Source organism: Triturus cristatus, chromosome 11, assembly GCF_964204655.1.
Source record: "Triturus cristatus chromosome 11, aTriCri1.1, whole genome shotgun sequence".
NCBI lineage: Eukaryota > Metazoa > Chordata > Amphibia > Caudata > Salamandridae > Triturus > Triturus cristatus.
Window position 1 is genome coordinate 87,447,344 of NC_140594.1, and position 7,542 is coordinate 87,454,885.

General features: G+C 46.2%; 1 pseudogene; it reads left to right on the forward strand.

Moving 5' to 3' along the window:
- Positions 1–1,711: 1,711 nt before the first annotated feature.
- LOC146783295 (transmembrane protein 238-like) lies at positions 1,712–2,261 on the forward strand (annotated as a pseudogene).
- Positions 2,262–7,542: the final 5,281 nt, after the last annotated feature.

A 7,542-nucleotide genomic window follows, 5' to 3' on the forward strand; every position in this document is an offset into this window, starting at 1 on the left:
CTTCTGTATGGAAAGTAGAAGCAGCTTTGATGAACACAGCTGGGGGGAGGCCTCTGAGGCTTGAACTTGGAGGCAAGAGAGCCCTGTGCTGCTTGGTGCATGGCTTGGTGACAAGCAAGTCTTTGAATTATACCCTGGAGCAGAAGGGTAACAATGGAGGGAAGCAAGTTTTGACTAAATATGTACGTCTCTGGAAGTTCTGACAACAGCACGTACAGCAATGCTTTGCACCCCCTGTAACAGTTGCAGCAGTATTACAGGCTTTGCTTGATATGTGGAATTTGCATAACCCAATCCGGAGTGCACCAGGACATCCCTTACTGGAACATGAAGAATAGGGTCAAACAGTGGAGGGGTTTCCTCAGGACTCCCAACAGCACGTAAAGCAATGCTTTGCACCCCCTGTAGCAGTTGCAGCAGTCTTACAGGCTTTGCTTGATATGTGGAATTTGCATAACCCAATCTGGAGTGCACCAGGGCATCCCTTACTGGAACATGAAGAATAGGGCCAAACAATGGAGGGGTTTCATCAGGACTCCCAACAGGACATAGACGACATTCGCTGCCTTCTGGTGTCGGCTGGGAATATGGATTCCTGGATCTCGAGGGGACAGAATATGTTTACAACAATATAGAGGCGCAGAATGTCAAAATATACGTTTCCTTATATATATATATTTTTTTTTCACAATATATAAATTATGATGAGGTAAGAATAGTAAATCCAGACCTCCCCTCTGTGCACTCACCTTTCAATATTTTTTGTCCCTCAATATTGTTGTAAGAATACTATGTCTCATCAATATAAGATGCTTAATGGTCCCTATTCCAATCCTCTTTCCCTGTAAGTGAATTTAGAGGAAGATCTGAATCTATAATTATTTCAAGGTTGGAAGCCACCTTTGCCGTGGATGACAGCGGCCAGGACGAGCTCATCATGTCTGCCAGGTACGGGCAGGTTTTCAGGTTCTCACTTTTGGCTCAATTTAATTCCAGAAAGTTAATGGACATCCACCAGTGCCAGGGGAGAAACTAAACCAGAACTTCTAGAAGGGGGGTATGTATCCCAGCCAGGGATGGCTTGATCACTGGTGGCGGCCATTACAACAGGTTTTTGGGGTGCTCTCGTCCCCCATAGCCTCCTTCTCCATGAATTACCTCTCTCCAACAGTGCACCTCATCTCTCCGTAGCCTTTCTTCGATGTACAATTCATTTTTAGGTCAAGGACTACCGGTCTGCCGAAGGCAGAACCGGAAGTCGAGATTTAATGTTTCCTAGAGTGGCTCCTTAGCCCGCCTCTCTTTTTGCCTCTCCTCCATTGGCTGGCTTCCTAAACGGAGGCCCGCCATTGGAGGAGAGAGCCGTCCCTCCAAATAGGCTCCGTCTTTTTCAGATTCGGGGGCGTGTTCCTTGCTGTTCTTTCCACTTTTTAGCCACGCCCTTTTAGAACAGCAGGAACACGCCCCCGAATCCGAAAAAGTTTCGGAGCTTCCATCCGCCATTGTTTTGCTGTCCTCTGGCCGTGAGGATCTTCGTGCTGTTGTGAGTATAGTTGGCGGCGCTGCCCTTCGATGAGCAGGGATCCGCACCGTGCCTTGGACGCCTTTCCCCCTTGTTTTGTCATTGCAGCTTGTGTGGGGTGAGATGAGGCGAAACAGTTAAAGCCTGCTCGCCCCCTCCGGCACTATGTAACGTGATACCTGCCTCCCACAACAGGTTTGTTCGGTTTTCTGAGTCTCCTGTGCACACAACACACCTTTGCAGCCGCCTTGCCCTCGCTCCGCACACCTGGGGATGCGCAGGCCATGGCTCCGGCCGCTCTCGGACGGTGCCGGATGGCTCTCATGTTCGCTGTTCTGATGGACCTGGTGGGGGTGGCCTCCCTCCTGGTGGCATCTTCGCCCAGCTGCAGATCAACGGGAGAGACTTTGGTGACTTGCTGATATACACCGGCGCCATTCTGGTTTTCCTGAGCCTCATTGGTTGGATCTTCTGGTACACGGGCAATATCGAGATTTCCCTGGAGGAGCTGGAGCGAGATTATGTCGTCAAAGGGGGCACACTCGCCCACCTGGCCCGCAAGATCTCCCGCCGCCTCTCTCGCCGCAGTGGCAGGCCAGGGGGAGGTGGAAGGAAGAAGGGAGGGCCTCACAGGGGTATCGGAGGCGCGGGCGCGACGGGGGAGGACAGCCTGCAGCTTCCACGCATCAAGGAGCCGCCCACAGAAGACGAGGCGTCCCCGAGGGGGTCCCCGGCGTGACCTGTTGGGGGTAAGTCAAAGGCTTAGCCCCCGGCGTTCATGGCTTCGGTCTACTGCTGGCGACAACAGAGTTAATTCTGATGGGTAGAAGTCAGTCCGATAACCACCTGCCCAGTTTTTCCGATAGCCATGGTAGGAGGCTTAAGGTCAGGCCCCTTGCAATAACTCCTGCCCGGTAGGGAGATAATGTTAGAACCTACAGTGAGTTTGTACAATTTGGGCTCACACTTGGCCAGGTTATTTATGCTCTAAATGTACACAAGCCCAGTGTGGCTTCAGACGTTATTTACCCTAACATACCCATTTATGTAATCCAAGTGTTTCAAGTCACATTAATGAAGACTCGAACTCCCAGAACGCATTAGGTTGTAAATAAGTGAATGGGTGGTAAAGAAGGTGCTTCCTGTGACCTTGAGTCCTGGCTAACGACTCACGAGACTAGGGTGCGCCCCACCGCCTGTGGAGTTAGTCGAAAGTCGCGGGTGTGTACTCATTCGGCCAATACACACTGCATGCGTGCAATGCGGGGAGGGAGGGGGGCTCTTTGCCTCCTCCTCCTTTCTGCTGCAACGGGGGGCGGGGGGGGGGTCACACCTCGTCTCAACCGCCGATGCTTGGTGTGATCCTAGCAGCGTCAGATGCTTCCCAGGCAGAGGCGCAACTAGAGCCAAATTTCACGGCGGGGGGGGGGGGGAACGGAAACGGAAAAAGAGGTGTTTTTCGGAAGCATTGTTTTCATTTCAATGCACCGGGTTGCAAGGTGGATATCTGTAGCTCTGAATATTTGTGTGGATAGCTCTCTGTGTCTGGCTGACTCTGTATGTGTGGCTCTGTATGTATGTCTGGGGGATACACTTTGTATGTGTGTGGCTCTGTGTGGGTGGTTCTGTATGTGTGGGGGGTTGGCTCTCTCACTACGTCACTCTCTCTCCCAAACTCACTCTCACTACCTCACTATCTCTCACTACCTCTCACTATACTACACTCTCTCTCACTACCTCTTTAGCTCACTCTCTAACTCACTACTCAACTCTCTCTTTCTCACAGCAACACAATATCACTACCACAGTAACTATCTCTCACTCTAAAACACTACTTAAAAACTTCACTCTATCTATCTCACTACCTCACTCTCTATCACTACGTCACTATCTAGTTCTATCTCACTCTCACTACCTCACTATATCACAACACACTCTCTCAAAACTTCACCACATCTCTCTCACTACCTCACAACTTCACTCTCTCTTTCTAACTCACTAATTCACTCTCTCTATCTCACTACCTCACTCTCTCTCTCTCAAATACACTAAGTCACTTACACTCACTCTTTCACTACCTCACTCTATCTCACTACTTCACTACATCACTCTGTTTCTATCTTAATACCTCACAACATCCCTCACTACCTCACTCTCTCTTTCACTACCTCAATCTTTCTCTATCTCACTATCACTCACTGTTTCTATCTCACTATGTCAGAAAATACCTCTCACTCACTCACTCTTTCACTACCTCACTCTCTATCTACCTCACTCTCTCTCACTACCTCACTCTCTATTTCACTACCTCACTCTCTCTCTCTATCTCACTACCTCACTCTCTCTGCTAATGCAATAGGTATCACATATGCAAAAAAAGCTAATGCCAATAGAAATGATAATGCCATTTATTTAGGGATTCAATAATGATAAAAAAATAATGAGCAATAACAATAGCTCTACCTATAATATTGCCGAGACCATTGCATTGTAAATGCTTGTTTATAGCTCTACTCATAATTCACTCACACTCAGATCTGTGATCTGCATGGTACATGTTCTTTGCCGCAGGCACATCAACCCTACACACTACTTTACAATGAGCCATAAATGCCACTAGACATAATTCCGAAATTTCACTTATAGGAACATTAATCACCAGAATTATCTCAACATTTTTATTGTTACCTAAAAACTTCCTGAAACACAAGTAACTTCATTTTCTTTTAAACCCCAAACCGTTTTTAAACACTGGGTCCCCACCAAAGTCGACGCCAGGTGCGGCTGCATCGGTTGCACCACCCTTATGCCAGTCCTGCTCTCAGCAATAGGGCAGGACAAGTATTTTCAGAAATGGGATCAGAGCAAACTCCATAGCCATTATGTGAGGAAAAAGATCTATGGAAAGGGTGGGGTGTGATACTTCCCCCAAATTCCAGCAAGCAAAACAATTCAACAGATTTCTTGTAGATGGTTTAAGGAAGAGCAGACTTCTCCCCTGAGATTTGTTTTAAAACTTTTGGGATCATATTTCTAACATGCCGCAGACCCTTACAGGGCATTCATGAAATATTCCAGTACTTTCTTGGTGCACCAGGGAAGCCTGACCTATTCTAAGAGTAGATTTCATTTTCGTCAAATGTCTTAAGTCAGAAATTACTTTCAGTTACAAAGGTCATCATTTTTTCATTGGTGACCCCCTTATGCCAAGGAGTTCATTAAATATGACTGTGCCAGAAATTTACCGTGGATACTTCCGTGGTAAAACATCCCTCTGGCATACAATGGTCAGCAGTTTGCCTTTGAAACCCACTAAAAATCAGTACAGGATATGTTATGACAAGAGTTTCCTCAAATATCAGTTCCAGAATTTTGGTATGGATCCACCTTGGGTATGAATGGGTTTGCGGCTTTCTCAGTTACACAGTGCGAGTCCCCTCAGCCAGTGATGGTGTCTCCATAGAAGCATGTCAGGACCTGCAGTTCTCCTTGGGTAACACCTCCCATCCATATGCTATTAGTGCCCTTGCCTATAAATCAAGAATAACCTCAGTATGCGAGACCAGCCGCACACGTGCATGCATAACACATATACTCCGACACACACACATTCTCTCAAACACACACTTTCACTATATCTCTTGCATTCTTTCATACCTGTGTACTCTCTCACACCCACACACAGACACACTGCCACTAACACATCCATTAGTCAATCTTCTTTTATTGTGTTAGAAAAGCTTGCCATGCTGCTTCTTCTATGCCTGCCTTGCCTTTTAGTGAAGCTTAATAAAAACATATTCTCTATACGCTGTTCAAAAATAATAATATATTGACTTGTCAATGCTTGTTACAAGTATGATGTTTCAGATAAGTGCACTTCCTTAAAATAGCTGTACAAGACATACATATGGTTTCATGTATAGATCAGGAAGTTACAGTATTGGAAATGAACTAATCCACATTTTAACATGAAACATCACAGCATCCAAGTGATCTTATGAAATGCTCGACTTCTTCAGCAACTATGAATTTCACCCAGTATAACTTTTTATTTTGGGGTTTTTGAGACCCAACTAATAATGTAAAAAAAACAAAAAAACGATGTGTTCCAGAATAAAGCTTTGTGGTGAATGGAAAGTCAGGAATGCCTGAAGGTGTCACCCGATCCTGAATCCATCACCATACCCGAAAACCTCAGCCCTAGTCTCCCTCCTCATGCAACTCACATTCTCAGTCCACTCTCCCCTCCTGCACCAGCCCCGTTGTTGAAGATGGAATTCAGTAGGCATCTAGTACCATGGAAAGAGCAGGTTTTCTGTGAGTGTTTATGTAGAAATATTTGTATATTCATGAGAGTTGTGTAATTTGTATATGTGCAGAGTACGAAGTGTGCTCATTTAAGTGCTGGGTGATGGTGAATAGTGTGAGTGAGTGCAGCACAAGTCGTACGAGTGTAGGATCAAAAAGGTGAGCTGCATGAATGCAATGTGAGAGGGGGTCCCATGTGAGTGTCGGGTGAGAGGAGTGCTTGCAGAGTGAGAGGAGTGAGTGCAGGGTTGTGTGAGCATTGTAAATGCATACTGAGTAGTGTGCCTGTGTGCGGTGCAGAATGAGCAGTGAGAGTGAAGGGTGATCTGTAAGAGTGACTGGTGAGTGCATGGTGAGAGGAGTTAGTGCAGCGCGAGTGGTGTGTCCCTATGAGTTCCAGCAGATTATTGTCCCTGTGTGCAAGCAGGAGCAGAGCATGAATGCAGGCTGAGAGGCTGAGAGGTTTGTCTGTTTGAGTGCAGGTTAAGAGGAGAAAGCACAGAGTGAGTGGTGTGACTCTAGAGTGAGTTCTGTGCTTGTTTGTGTGGTGTGAGTGCAGGGTGAGTGCTGTGCCCATGTGAGTGAAAATGTGCATGAAGATGTGAGCGAAGGATGAGCTGTGTGAGTGACAAGAGTGCCTATGTGAGTGCACAGTGAGCGATGTGACAGTGTGAGAGTAGGGTGAGAAGAGTGACTGTAGGGTGAGTGATGTGACATATGAGTTTGAGTGCAGGTGAAAGTGCAGAGTGGGAGGAATGAATGCATGGTGAGTGATGTGCTTGCTTGGGTGATATTCTTAAGTGAGCTGTGAGAGTGACTGGTGAGTGAAGTGTAACGTGAGTGCAGGGTGAGTAGTGTGCTCATGTAAGTGCAAAGGTGAAAAGCATGAGTGCATGTGAGTGGTGTAAGTGCAATGTCATTATTGTGAGTGCAGGGTGAGGGGTGTGCTCATGTGACCACAGGATAAGTGGAGGGAGAACAGCGTGAGTTTATGTTCAGGGGAATGAGTACAGTGCAGTGTTCTTGTGTGAGCGCAGGGTAAGAGGAGGATGAATGGTGTGAGTGTAGGGTAATAGTGTGAGTGCAGTGTGAGTGATGAGTGTAGGATGAGCAATGAAAGTGACAAGTGAGTGGAGTTTCATGTGTGTGCAAGGTGAGTGGTGTTCTCATGTGAGCGCAGGGTAGGAAGAGGGTGAATGACGTGAGTGCATGGTGAGCAGTGCAAGTGCAGTGTGTTTGCTGTGAGTGCAGGGTGAGTGTGAAAGTTAAGGTTGAGTTATGAGAATGAGGAGTGAGTTGTCTGAATGCAGGATGTATACCCACACACCTAGAGTAACTCAGCATTGTATTGATGGCTGGTGAGGGATTTAGATATGTTAAACTATTGCGATTACGGATTCAATCAAGAATGGAGAGTGGAGGAAATAAATAATGCTGATCCTGCAACAAACTTTCAGTTTTGTGATTAGAGTCGCCAGCTGATCGGATTTTTACAGGCTCCACTGGTATTTTGTAAGTATAAAAATAAGCAACATCATCAAGCTACTTCACATACTTCAAACAGCAAATGCAAATAGAAAGCACTTTAAAATGTGTTCTAGGGCTGCATTAATGATCCATGACTGATAATCACAGTTTAAGTTTAAATAAAAGGAAACAATAGAAAAGACATGTTCCCAATAAATGCATACCATTTTATGTAAAGCCTA